Source organism: Lycorma delicatula, chromosome 3 (assembly GCF_047948215.1).
Source record: "Lycorma delicatula isolate Av1 chromosome 3, ASM4794821v1, whole genome shotgun sequence".
In the NCBI taxonomy this organism is placed as follows: Eukaryota; Metazoa; Arthropoda; class Insecta; order Hemiptera; family Fulgoridae; genus Lycorma; species Lycorma delicatula.
Genome location: NC_134457.1, coordinates 66637179 through 66652225, shown reverse-complemented (window position 1 = coordinate 66652225; position 15047 = coordinate 66637179). Strand labels below are relative to the sequence as shown.

At 36.7% G+C, this 15047-nt stretch overlaps 1 long non-coding RNA gene across 1 annotated transcript in view; it reads right to left on the bottom strand.

Moving 5' to 3' along the window:
• The window catches only part of LOC142321665 (uncharacterized), a 53003-nt gene extending 38100 nt beyond the window's left edge, over positions 1 to 14903 (bottom strand). Inside the window, exon 1 of the long non-coding RNA XR_012755699.1 lies at positions 14744 to 14903. This is a non-coding gene — a long non-coding RNA (uncharacterized LOC142321665). The remainder of the gene's footprint in view (positions 1 to 14743) is intronic.
• Between the last annotated feature and the right edge of the window lie 144 nt (positions 14904 to 15047).

Genomic DNA, 15047 nt, shown 5'->3' with positions numbered 1-15047 from the left:
CAAAGGATATAAAGGAGTTTTATATCAACATCATAGCCCACATTCAATAAATAACTTTTGTTCTATACCTCTTAAGATATCTTCACATTTGGTCTAGTCCCGTGTGGAAAATGAAGTACAACAACAATTATAATTATTTAAGTTTTACATGCAAAGTTTATGGAGAACACCAATTTTTTTTATTTTAAATCCTTAACAATTTCAGTCTTAAAATAATGTTTTATTCTAAGCTCTTAATTATTCCATTAGGTTTAAATTGCAAAGTGCAGTATTGAATACAGGAGTGCATTCCCGTTTTTAGGTAACCTATCCCGTTGTCGCGAAACATAGCTTTGGGACGCTGAAATGTCCCGTTTTCAGAAAGAGAGCAACAAATTTAAAAAAAGGGTGAAAGAAATAAAAAAAATCCGACGGTAGCGCCTAGATGACGGCAATCGACCGTACAATTTGTCAAAATTTTGAGGTTAGTTATAATAATAATTAACAACGGATGAGATTAAACGATATTTCTGGTAATGTAATATTTACGTGTCAATTTAAATTTCTTGCGTGCGAACCCTTTATTTCAACAATGCCTAAACATAAGTGCACTTTTAAATTAAACTTACAAACTAAGTACCTTTTTATAAAACAACGAAGTACTCAATCGGAAAAGCGTCTACAGAATTTAGTGTAGTCCATGGAGGTGCCAGCAACATTGAGAAACATTTAAGATCAGAATAAGATAAAAATTCCCATTTTGCTGCCGCTTCAAGTTCTTTGATGTTTAATTTTTTTAAAAAAACATCTGAACTTCAAAAGTTCTGTACGTTGCTGCGACCGAAGGAGACTAGGCTTATCATAAAGTGCAAGAGAACCACAGTTTTCAATCAAACGATTGTGCTTCTAAGTTAATTCAAACGTGTTTTGGACAGAAATTTAGATGTACTGTGAATGAAAATCGGGAAGCCAGTTTGATCCGCGGACAACCGGAGGTCGTTTTCGTAAATTTAAAAGAGGAGTGACAACTAAGACAAGTAAGAAGATGAAGGACGAATTTCTCCTTTGAGAAAAGAGATCGAACCTGAAAATTCGAAATATACACTAAAAATGGGGTTAGTGGTCGCTTCTGATGACAAGCAGACTGTTACGGTCATTTCAGACCCCCTCAAAATCGGGAAAACCGAAATGAAAGTCGACCCCAAAAGAAGGGGCGCCCTAGGGTCATAGTTTTTGATATAGATCGGCGTTTATCTGAGGATGAGTATACGTGAACAGAAACAGATGAAAGAGAGGGACTTTACGTCCAACTGTCGATTATTCTTTAAAACGGGTAGGCGCAAGACCGAGCATTACCACGGCGTGTTTGAAGTTAAGTTCTGATCTCTGGAAACGCTTCGTTGCGGAAGGCAGGTTGTTTGTCGACTTTTCTTCTTGTAAAGTCAAGGATTATTTAGATGTCCAGCGTCGTTTTAAATGCTGCTAGTATGCACACAGGGCAAAGTTCTTTAAACAGCTGGTGGCAGTATGTGCACAATGCGGCGAGGGGCACAAGCGCGATGAGTGTCCCACGAAGTCAGAGGGTCCTGCTTGTGCGAATTTCAAGCGTGCAAATAAGGATTAAGCATTCTGTGAATAGTACGGATTCTGGTTTTAACCGGAGGGCTGCCAATATATATCTGAATCCTTTAGCATTAAATGGTTAAATTTGATCATTTAAATGCCAGGGCACTTACGTTGTACAGGTTGAGCTAGATTAGACTGCTCTAAGTAGAGGTTTGGATGTTGTTCTACTTCAGCATCCATTCATTGTGTCTAGTGATCTACAGGTTTCTCTCATTGGAAACACTTGTTTGTGTAGATGTTCCGAACTTGCATCTGTATGTAGCAAGTTCATATTTTTAGTACAGAGATCCTGCTGATTATCATCTTGCAGTCTGGGATAAAATTCTTATATTCTTTGGTCATAGTCCAATCCTTATTGGTGTGGATGTAACTGTAACACTGCAGGTGTAAGTCACTGTTCTGGCATAGCGGGTTCACCAATGATGATGGTGAATTAACTGAGGGCATTTTAGCCCAGTATAGCTTACAGGTATTTAATATGCCTGGTGAGTTGTCCACCTATGCAGGTAATGTAGATGGGTGTCAGTTGTTTGGTGGTATGAACATTGATGTTACCGTTGGTAGGTTTATTCCTGCCAATGTTAGTGACTGGAAGGTGGTTGATTGCTCAAGTGATCATAGATTGATTGTTTATGAGATTCTTGGTGGTTTGACTGAGCGCTACCAATGTAACATTTCAGTTCAGCAGGGTCGTTTTCTGTACAGGCATGCAGACTGGAGGAAGTTTGTTGATTTTCTGTCGGCCAGGTTTCTTGATCGGTGTCTGGAGACATTAGGTTTAGAGGATCTGGCACATAGGTTGTCAGCGGCTTTCACTGATGCTGCTGAGCATTCAATTCCCTGTAGTTCTGGTCAAGAGAGGCTTGCACAATGGTGGAATAGGGAATTAACAAGTCTGAAACAGGCTGTCTGTCATTTATGAAGAGCGTCTTAGCGTCAGGGTGATCCAGATAGGTGAACAGTCCCAGTTGCGGAGTATAAAGATCGAAGATTTCATTATTTCTATAAGATCCACACGGCTAAGGGATTCTTGGCAATCCTTTGTTAGTGAACAAGGGAACACAGATCCCTGGAGTATTGTGTATAGGGTTCAGGATACAAATGTAAAAAGGTCGTTCTTCTGTCTGCTTTCTTGATCCGGTATGACATAATATCAGATGTATCTGAAACCTTACACAGATTACTTAACGATTTACTGACTAATGACAACGAAGCTGGAGAGACCACATACCATCTGCAGGTGAGGTGGGAGGTCGTTCTGTTTCACGGAGATGCATTGTCTGTGGAGACTGCTGAGGGCGATGTGCGTCAGGCTATTTGTAGACTGGGCAGGGGTAGGGCCCCGGGCTTTGATGGAATAACGGCAGAGTTCCTTGTTTGTTCGGTAGGGGTTAGTGTTAGAACTATCACAATGTGTTCAATAAACTGTTGTTTAAGGGGTGCTTCCTTGTATCCTCAAAGAAAGGGATTGTTAAATTGCAGTTGAAAGGAGGTGATAAGGATTCCACGTTTCTTCATTTTATAGGCCTCTGGCGCTACTACCGGTTATTGGCAAAGTCTTTGAGCAGGTTCTGTATCTTCGTATAGATGAGAGGCTGACCACATGTGGGTTACTGATGGAAAACCACCAGTATGGGTTTTGTCTCGGAAGAGGTACTGAGGTCGCCATACTCCATGTCATGAGTGTGGTATCGACAAGAGCGGCGGAATATGTCTTGGAAATTTTCCTGGCCATTTCCAGTGCTTTTAATAACTTGTGGTGGCCTTCTGCTATTTACCAATTGCAGAAAAGAGCATATACTGATAGCTCTTATATTTTCCACACAACACAGTAATAAAGATTCCTGTTATTTCCACTAGTATCATCAGTTCCTATTGCTTTATTCTTTTAGGACTCTTTTAAAGATTAGATCATCTCTTACTTCTTTCAGTATGAATTTGTTTAAGGGGGTAGGGTACTTCCTATTTTTCCCATGTTATTTTAGGGCAAATTCATGAACCTTTTTCTCAAAAACTATCAAGAGATTTCAACCTGAAATTTTTTTTGTTGTAGACAGTTACTTTGTCTCTATTTTAATGGAGGGATTTTTGAAAAAAATTTTTCATAAAAATTATAAATTTTACAGACAACTATTTTTCCCCATATTTTTAGCTGCATAATTATTTTCAATTTTGTATGCGGTAAACTCTCTGAAAGATTTCAAAATTATAGCTTTTATAGTTTTTTTAGAAAAGAAACATAAGCAGTAAAAAATTGGATTTTCGGAAAACGCATTCTAAAATACAAACATACCTTTTTAGCAGCCACCCAGTGCATTCCCATCCTCTTTTGAACATAACGCACACATTCAACTTTAGTTACGGGGCAATCATCTCCATAAACATTTAAATCTGATGTACCACTGAAGGTTTTTGAGTCCCTGAATACTGAATATAACAAATGTTAAATTTACTAACAGAGTAATTAAAAATATTCTTTACTGCTTGAACTTCCATACCTCCAGAAGTACCAGACTAATTGGCCACACAGTTTTCTGTGTTATTTTGATATACTTCTCCTTACATCTACAGTATTTAGATAAAACTACATAATCAATTACCTTACCTAAGTCTATGCTAGCAACAGTAATGACATTATTGAGAGAGGTGAGCCACGAGCCATCTGATGCCAAACAAATATCATGACTACCCCCATTATCAATAATTACCTCTTCAACTGCTGATTTCACTGCGTTCAAACAAACTTTTTGTGTAGCATTAACAATCACATCAACATATCCCGAAAATCTAACTGGTGGTTTTGGAATGTTTAGTATGCCACAAAGTAATTCAATGGAACGCTTTCCTTTACCAATACCATGAAGCAATACACTAATAGCAATACACTAATCTAATATTTACATCAAAGAAATTCTGTGTTTTATTGTAATTAGTTTTAATCGAAACAGATGAAGAAGGATAATAAACTCTTTTTTCGGTACAATTACCACAAAAAAAAGAAAGTTTAGAAGCAAAGTCAATATATTTTTGTTCACAGAAACTGAAATGTTGCTTCCACAACTTAGACATACAGCACATTTTTGAAGCACATTATTCCATAATTCTACTTCTACAATTAAATACATAGAATCTAAACTAAACTCACTATCAGGAATGTCAGTTTGCTTTTGTAGGTTAGGTAACTCTTCAACAACTATGTCACGGGTTTGGTCCATAATTTTAATCTTACCGATACTAATACGTTTCTTAATTATTTTCTACGACCTAGACATTATTAATACTTCAAAATAAAAACCGATAACAAACTTCACCAGCACGAAAACACAATTACCAAATCAAAAATACGTCAGTATACGACTACACATTGACATTGCTATTGTACAAAACGGCGATGATAATATTGTTTAGGAAAATATTCATTCTTATCGATACATCGATGTGTAATAATGCTGAAATATAACAGTGATAATTCAAAAGAACAGCGCGACAGCTAAAATAAAAAGCGAAAAAATCGTTCTCCAAAATCTTGCAGTAATTTATTGAATTTTAAGTTCACATCATTCTCTTTTAACCTGTCTGTATATCATCTCTCTATCTCCTTTCTACTTTAATTTCTACATTTCAACTTAAACTACATCATGCTTACTTCCTTGTATGGAAAGAAAGTATTGTGATCACGAAAAATTTCGCTTTTCATATTTCAAGGGAAATATCTATTTTGACCATCCCTGAATCCATTTTGACTAGTTCGGCGTGATGTCTGTATCTATGTGTATGTATGTAAGTACCTCACATAACTCAAAAACAATTAGCCATAGGATGTTGAAATTTTGGATTTTGGGGTGTGATAACATCTAGTTGTGTACCTTCCCTTTTGATTGCAATCGACTGAATCAAAAGTGTCCAAAAAAAGGTTTTCAATTCAACAATATATCATAATTGGTACTTGTTTTCATCCAGAGTTATAGCCAGATACAATTTTAATTTATCAAATATTTGAATCGAGGGGAACGCACATCAGTTCGAATCAGACTTCACTCCTTTTTTTTTAATTTAAATATATTGATTTATGAATAATTATTAACCTCTGATATTGTAAAAACAATTTTACAATAAATAATAATACTATAGTAACAATAAAAAAATAAGAAAAAACATCATACGTTATTAATGAAATAAAATTTTATGTACTTTTCATTTTAAAAAAATGTGCAAGTGTAATTAAATAGGCGAAAAAAAAATTAATATATATGGTGCCCATATCAGATTTTTATTTATGGAAAGAATCAAGTTGTTCCTCTGTACAATTTGAAGGTCATAATGTATGATTCTAAAATATCTGCCTGATCATTATATTACCAAGTATACAGTTGTCTGGCACATTATGGTCTCACCCATGTACATCTTTTATGATTTTAAGTAGGATTTTCACAATTGCTAATTCATACTTAGTATAAAATTTTAAAAGCCTAGTTACTCTTTCATTTCTTTGAACTAACCCATAATCTCAAACTTACTTTTTTTTTCATTCTTCTCATACTATGGCACTCCAGTTCCTTATTATTAAATTATCATCTATTTTTACATATTTAGCTAAATCATCTGTTTCTTTATCTTGTCTATCTCTTTTGCTGAAGAGAAAATAACCTCTATACCTCCTTAATAACCTTTATACCTCCACACTCGTGCGATTAGGATTTGAATCTACCCTTACTAAAATAATTACTTCCCTATACTGCTTGTTGTAATTAACTTTGACCAATTTTCTAAATCATTATTAACTTCTATTATTATTCTTCTTTTTTAATTTCATATTAATAATTCTTTATATTCTCTGACCATAATTTGATCATCTTTCCATTTCACCTTTCTAATCCCTCCTATATCTACCTCTTTTTCATTTCTTCTATTAAATCATCTACCCTATCACTTTTATTTAAGCTTTTAATATTCCATCATGACATGACATCTTATCAAAGAATATCATGACCTTATATTTTCTTGATGTCCTCCTCTTGAGCAATCCTCACCTGGAGATCAAACCAGAAACTAGTTTCCCTGTAGAATACTTTAAGAGAACATTATTATAAGCATTTTTAAAAATAAGGAAGAAATAAATAAAAGTGTATTCTTGATGAAAATTACTTTCTTCAAAGCATTCAACTGTAGTTTTCCATTGATTTTAGCCAACCAATACCCAAAGCCTAAACTAGGTAAGTTTTGAATTTATTCAGGCTGTAACCATCAATTAGTTGATTCTCAACAACTTCTGAAACAGCTACTGCCCAATTTCAGAAATAATTTGTTTACTGGCTTCTTTGCACCTATCCTCCTAACTTTTTTTTTCTTTCTTTTTTTGTTTATCCTTTGGAACCCCCATAAGGTATTACTTCAGAGGATGATACATATGAATGTAAATGAAGTGTAATCTTGTACAGTCTCAGGTCAACAATTACTGAAATATGTGGTTAATTGAAATCCAACCACCAAAGATCCTATCAGGTAGCAACTACAATCACCTGCTTTCAATGACATGAGGCAACCCCGTAGGGGAAGACACCCTTGTGGTGCTTCCAGTCGCTATACTACCCCCCACCCTGTTCCTAGCCCAGATGGGCTTTAACAAGGGCATGAGGTACATCTCTTCCCCCCCCCCGCAGAGGAGAACATCCCGCCAACGTAGCGTGTCCGGTCGCTACACCAACCCCTCCGTTCCTTGCCAGTAGTGGCTTTAACAGTGGGCATGAGGCACAGTATGACTACTGGCTTTGTTTTATTTTTTAGTACTTCTCCCCTTAAACAGAGAACTCGAGTACCACAGATACCATATACTCTGCAGCTGCCTTTCTCCAAGTATTAAATTGGATTGCTCCTTATTTATAGATCATCACATTAATGATTTTTTCTCTTTTTGCAATTTAGGCTCCTGCCCGTTATCTACAGCTTATTTAAAATCTGTAAGTTAGCAGCTTGTAATACAATTTTGTAAACGTTTTATTAATATTTTGTGCTTCTACATTAACACCTCTTCCCCATAACTCAGTTATGTGGAAGAAGTTATGTGTGAACTCATAGTAATGAGTTCACAAGTATGAAGTCAGATAAGTTCCTCTCAAAGATCCAATTGCAAAACAAAGGTATTTACATTTACAAAGTGGTTTTACAGTTTTTTAATTTTAAAAATAATAATTTATAACTATAAAAAATAAAATATAAATAGTAAATATTCTTCCATTTAACTGACAGTTAGGAACTATGAGTTCATCAAGAATGAAGCAGTCAATTCCTCACAAGATGCAATAGTAAAAAAGTTTTCACATTTAAAAAGTGTTCTTACAGTTTTTTAATTTTCAATATAATAATTTATAATTGTAAAAAATAGAATACAAGTAGTAAATCTGATGAACAATTAGAATGACTTAAAAGGCTTTGATGAGATCACAATCCAGTCCCTTTATGCCAAAAGAAATTAAAGATTGATTAGTTCAGATAGAAAAACAAATATCAGCATTTAATTAAACATGCCTTCTGATATCGTTACTCCCAGTTTCATTTCTGTCTTCATATAAGGAATGTAATAATGCATTCATTACATACCTCATGATAGGTAGTTATTAATAACCACAAGCATTTGAACATTAATGACAATAGTTTCCATTTCAAAAGGATATATTTCTGATATGTCAGGTGATTTGAAAAAATAAATTGTCTACTGTAAATGGTTGTTAAAAACAGTAAATAAACCTGGAATGTTGGATATATTGAAACTTTAAGGTCCTAAAATTTAAGGAATGGAACTGCTTATGTTTAAAGCCTATAGTGTCCTGAATTGCGATATCATGTTGATTCCAAGTCAGGTAATAAAATAACATCCATGATAATTTGCTGTTTTTTTTAAGGTAGGAATGTTCATTCAGACAGATAAAAATTTTTATCTAAAGTTTTTACAGTTTTCCCATTGCTAATTTTTGTACGCCAGTTCATAACTCAGGCTTAAAGATTATTAAGCTGATTTTGTAAATTTAAGGTTTAAGATTTTTAATGTGTGGAAGATAAAGTATTACCCACATAAGAGGCTGTAAATGTCATGGAACAGAAAGATATATGAAAGTGTATGAAAGATAAAGTGTATGAGCAACAAAATGAAACTTGTGATGTACCTGCAAACTATGGAAGAGACTCAGACTTAGTGGTTAAGGGCACCTGGTACTTGTATCTCGGTAATGTTATTCTAATTTTAAAACCATGACCCTATGATCTGTGACCCATGACCCAAGATCCAACTTTAAGACCCATCGGCTGCACAGATTTCTAGCAATATCTTGCAACGGCCATGATGGAGGTGTGCTGCCAGTGTTTCACGGCTGGAGTGTTAGGGACCTAGACCAGGAGGCTTTTGCAGAGGCCCTGGATCTCAGTAGTCGCATGGGGCTACCACAGCTAAGGAAAAGGCTGCTTGCCTGACAGGATGTTTAGAAGAAGCTTATGCGGGTTTGCTGCAGAAGTGTAGTAGAACAGGATACCCACCCACTTACTTGTGGATCCAGGACATCGCCAAGAAAAGGCACGTATGTCACAGGGCAAGAAGGTGGATGACCAGGGAGTACCTGCACTCCCTTTGAGCCATTTATGTGATGCAATACAGGGAGTGCAGGAAAGAACTTGCAGGACTTATTCATGAGTCAAAAGCTAAGACATGGAAACAGTTGATATCAGAGGTAGACTCAGATCTGTGGGGGAGACCATACAGGGTGCTTGTTAGGAGAACACTGAGACCCAAAGTGCCTGTAATAAGAGATGTACAAGTACGGTGTATAATAGATGGTCTTTTCCCTCACAGAGAAGAATTAGAGGCTGATGTTATGAAAGAAATGGAACCTCCACCCCCCTTTCATTGCTGATGAGCCCGGCATTCAGGCGATTACACAAATGCTGGTGGACAAGGCACCAGGTCCAGACTGGCTGCCAAATTTAGTAGTTAAGATGGCGGCTCAGATAGACCAGGATATATTTTTGGAAGTTTTTAATATATGGCTTTCTGAAGGCATTTTTCCAACGAGTTGTAAGAAGCAGCAGCTTATACTGGTTCTGAAACCGGGGAGGGACCTGGAACTTCCTCCCTCCTCATACTGGCCATGATTAGTTCGTTAGCCAAAGTTTTGAAACAAATGATCCAGCAGCGGATTTTGGGGGTGGTGGAAGAGGTGGGCAGGCTCTCTGCAGGCCAATTTAGTTTAGCTTTCACAGGGGAAGATCCACCCTGGATGCCGTGGCTGGAGTGTGCAGGACAGCGGAGATGATTATTAAAACTGATGGTGGCAGGATGTGTGTTCTGGTGTCGCTGAATGTGAGGAATGCATTTAATAGCATTCCTCCCATTATTATTATGCACTCCTTGGAGACTCATGGTGTCTTGGAATATCTATGTAGGATAGTTCGGTCATATCTTACAGTACATAAGATGGTATGCCAGATATAGAATGGACTGGTCGAACATGGTCTTGATAGGGGAGTCCCACACGGGTCGGTCCTTGGACCAACCCTCTGGAACCTAGCATACAATGTTGTGTTCCGGGTTGCCTTTCCCCGAGAGTCATGCTTTATGAATATGTTGATGATTCGGCAATGATGACTGATGTCCTCACACAGAAGGAGGCTGTCACTAAGATACATGACTCTTATCTGGTGATTAGAGCATGGATTGAGGATTCCGAGCTAGAGCTAGCACCAGAGAAAACTGAGGCAGTGATAATCACTGCCTCCTGAGAAGGCCTACTTCTGCTAAGAGAAGGCCTACTTTGACACATACGCTAGAGGGTAAGAACATTGCTACAAGACCTGCTATTAAGTAACTTGGAGTCTGGGTAGACTCCAGACTGTTTTGGAGTTCATGCCATTGAGGCAAGTGATAAAGCTGATAGGGTGCTGCGGCTGACTGCAAGCCTTCTGCCAAATAGAGGTGGACCTCAATAACAGAGAAGGAGATTGCTGGTCAGAGTTGCTTATTCCTCTCTTCTGTATGGAGCCGAGTTGTGGTCAGGTGTAGCTATATACTGTAAATACAGAGGGAAACTGGAGTCCCTCTACAGGAGGTACTGTTTGTGGGCTATATCAGCATACAGAACAGTATCATTAAAGGTGACACAGAAGTGTTGGCCAGATGTATGCCGACAGACTTGGTATTGTTGCAATGGAAGAGAATAAGTGAGTTGGGGGATTTACAGCCTGTAGACAGGAAATTGGAAATTAAGATAATAACAGGTGAGTTCATGAAATTGGTGGCAAGAGAGATGGAACCAAAGTGTGAAGGTTTGGTGGACACATCGCCTCATTGGTAATTTGAAGGGGTGGTGTGAGAGGGTGCACGGCTCGCTGGGATACAGTCTTATTCAGTTCCTGGTGGGCCTTGGGGGCTATTGATCATACCTATATAGGTTTAACTAGGACCACTCGAACACTTGCCCAGCGTGCGAGATTACAGAGCATGTATATTTCTGGTGCCTGTGTTTCAGGATCCTGCATGCAGGATCGCTTGGAAATGTTAGACATGCTGAGTCGTGACCATATGTTCACACCGAATGAAATGCAAGGGATCCAAATGGAAGGTGAGGAGAGCTGGAAAGCTGTGGAAGATTTCAATAGGAAGGTGATGGCGAAACTATATGCTGCAGAGAAGTCTTGTAAGGGAAGTAGAGGGTACTGGGTCAGACAGGCTTGTGGCTGAACAAAAACAGAAAAAAAGAAGTCCGATTATCTCAGGACACAATAGGAAGTCAGCAGAGAATTCTGCACAGTTGTTTTTAGATATTTCTTTTATCTACTGAGTTTTTTCATACTTTAAACACAAAAATTTGTTTACTTAACAATATTTATTTTTTTCCTATTTTTGATGCTGATTTTTTGCACAGAAAGTTATGTACCTTAGAAAATATAATCAATAGGTCTTAAAAAAACTCAGTAGCTGAATCTTTCATACACAAACACAATGTAAAAATTCTATTTTCTACTTTAAGCAGTTCATGAGATAATGGGTCTTATAGTTATAAAACATAAAATTTTTGGAAAACGATTAAAAGCATCTGTTAAAAGTGTATCCCAACACCATATTCTGCATTGTCTGGGTCTTCTTCCTCACCATCTTTATATTCTGGTTGAGTACTTTTTCTGTTTTTCTTAGTTCCATGTTAATAAACTATTTTTGCTTCCTTATCAGTACTTTTTATTCGATGATAGTCCATTGCTTTTAATATGCACATGTTTTCCATCAGGTTCCATTCCAAATTTTTGAATAACTTTAAAACATTCCCATCACTGTACGTTAAGGCAATATCATAAGCACACAATATAAAGCTTTCAACCCAACAAAAACACATTTTGGTACTCTGAACCATAAAAAATTATTATAAGATTCATTGAGGTTCTGCATGAGACCATGTAAACATTTTCTTAGAAGAGTAATATCAACAAGACTTCAACAAGACTTTGGTCTTATTACTTATTACTCTTGCAGAGCCCCAATGAATCTTATAATAATTTTTTATGGTTCAGAGTACCAAAATGTGTTTTTGTTGGGTTGAAAGCTTTATATTGTGTGCTTATGATATTGCCTTAACGTACAATAAAGAAATGTGTTAAAGTTAATCAAAAGTTTGGAATGGAATCAGATGGAAAACATGTTGTGCATGTTAAAAGCAATGGACTATCATAGAATAAAAAGTGCTAATAAGGAAGTAAATAGTTTAACATGGAAATTAAAACCCCCACAGAAGATGGTGAGTTGGTTTTTGACACGTTTGATGGGTTTCTCGATCCACTCCGGTGGAACCTCACTTTTGAGACTTGAGTTTGATGGGGATGTTGAACCTGTTGCATATGCAATGACTTGGCTTTGCTCAAGACCAGACATACTGAAGCAGAAGTTGAGGAGGTGGTCAATAATGCAGTTCAGCAAGTACGCTGCTGGCTTGAGGCAAGAGGTCTACAATTAGCGCCTATAGCCAGCCCAACATTTTAAAAACACTCTGTATAAATATATACATTTTTTTTTAGATTTTTTGAAATAAAATATATCTAAAAACCTTTTCAGTTATGTCAAGAAACATGGGTAAAGTTTGGTTGCGATTGACTGAGTAGTTTTTTTGTTTAACCCAAACAAACAAAAACCCTCTTCATCTTTATATGATGGTATAGATTATTATATAATTAGGCAGTTTCTTACTGGACACGCTTTTCGAGGTAATTGGCCAGATTTGGTATGATTAATTCAGGCTTGTGTCCAGAAGGTGGCCATTGATGATGTGGATCATGTCTTACATGTCTGCCCCAGGTACACAGCTGAACATACCAAAGCAGCTTCCGAGGATCAATTCTGGTTTTGATCTGCAAGTTAATTGAAAAACCAAAAGAGAATGGAACATAGTTACTGGCTTCCTTAGATGCTTAGCCCTGTGGAGGATGGCTGAGGTGGTTTGATGCTGTTACAGAGAATAACAACCTGGATGGGTAGAGGCCCACCTGACTGCTTACTTCGCCAAGACAGACATTTTGGCATCAATTCTGGTTAGCTGAGATATTCGCTGTCAGGATGAGAATGGATGTGTGGAAAACTCTGTGATGGGAGCTGTGGTGTTAGAGGGTGTAGGCATTGATCTTGGTCCCGAAAGTGGACCACAGCAGAGAGAGATAGGGTATGTTTTCAAAAGAGGCTAATTAAATTTGTGAATTCATTTCTTGATTTTTTAATAAATCAAGAGGATTTTGAATAAATTGGATTGCAGGACAAAATTGTCATTGTTGCAATCAACACATGTTATGTTGGTATGAGGATAGTATTGTTGGTGTTCAGACTCAATCAAGTAATGATCTGAGTTCATACTCTAGAGGAAGGCGTGGCGATCGCGCTTCTGTAAAACAGTTAATTTGATAGTTGAGGGTTGTAAGTTATGGTAGATGGTTGTGGTTGGAAGAACCCATACGAAGGCGATTGTAGGTTGTGTAAATACACTGATAGAAATGTCTGCTGAGGAATTTGCATTGATGGCGTCCTGACAGAAGCCAAACTGATGACTATGATGTGTTATCAGGTTTAGAGGGTCTAAAAGATGATCTCCAGTAAAGTCCAACAAGGCTAGGAACAGAGGAGATGGTGTGGGGACAGTATCATCACAGGGTAAGTGTCTTCTCCTACAGGGGTCAGAATGTGCTTAAAGATTTTTTTTTAAATATTAAAATGTATTTTATAAGGTGCATGCTTGTTGGATAACTTACGATTATTAGCTGGCTTTAACTTTTGTTCCTTTTGAAATTCATTAAATGTTTCTGTATATTTAAACAATAATGCTATTTTTGGATTTAATAACCATCATACCTGACAGAGCATTACGGCTTAATTTTTACATCTGAGGAGGATCTAATTAACACAAACATTGTGGTTTATTCAATCGAGTCGAATGAATGCTTTATAAGGATCTTGCATTCAAAATTTTCCATAGCACATATAGAAATAGCTCCATAAAAAGTTAAATTTTGAATTTAGACTCCCACATCATACAATTTTAAAACTGACATTGTGTATTACGGTTATTTTAATCATAAAAAGAAAGAAATAACCCATTACACATTATAATTTCCCTTCAGTGACACAATTTCGAAAAACTAATGCTTTATCATTATTACTTATAGACCAAAAAAGTTTTTGCTAAAACATTGGAACACAATTAAAACAAGATATCAATTTAAAATAGTAGTTGGTAATCAAATATCTAAACTTTTTAAATATCCATCTCTCTCTTTAAAGAGTAAAAATATAAGGCGACTGCACAGCCGTTGAGAAAACGAATTTCACACACTCATACAAACGGAGGCAGTTCAACATTGCATTGTACAATCCATTTATATGCATCATTTAGTAAAACAATGACAAATCACATAGCTCCAAATTCAAAGGAACTATTGAAACATACTTCTATTGAGCAAAATTAATTCCACACACGAAAAAACATACATAGAACCTCTAGAGGTAGTAAGGTTGACATGCTTGCGAAAATCGGGAAAGTAAATGGCAAAAAGTAGCTGCTTAAAAGAAAGATTTTTCTATCATGAATATCAAGGTGTTTGACGGGCATGCCAGTCTACTTACTTAATGATTCCAAACTGGGTCAGCTGCAATTGATTTCTCGAAATCTAATAAAAATATAAATCGGATTGGCGTGTAATACTTCAGTCGGTGATTTTCGATAATACTAGGCTGAAAACAAACAGCCCACCGGGCTGGTCTAGTGGTTACTCGTCATCGTAAATCAGCTGATTTCGAAGTCATGTTTTCTAAGGTTCAAATCTTAGTAAAAGCAGTTACTTTTATACGGATTTGAACATTAGATAGTGGGTACCGGTGTTCTTTGGTAGTTGGGTTTCAATTACCCACACATCTCAGGAATGGTCGA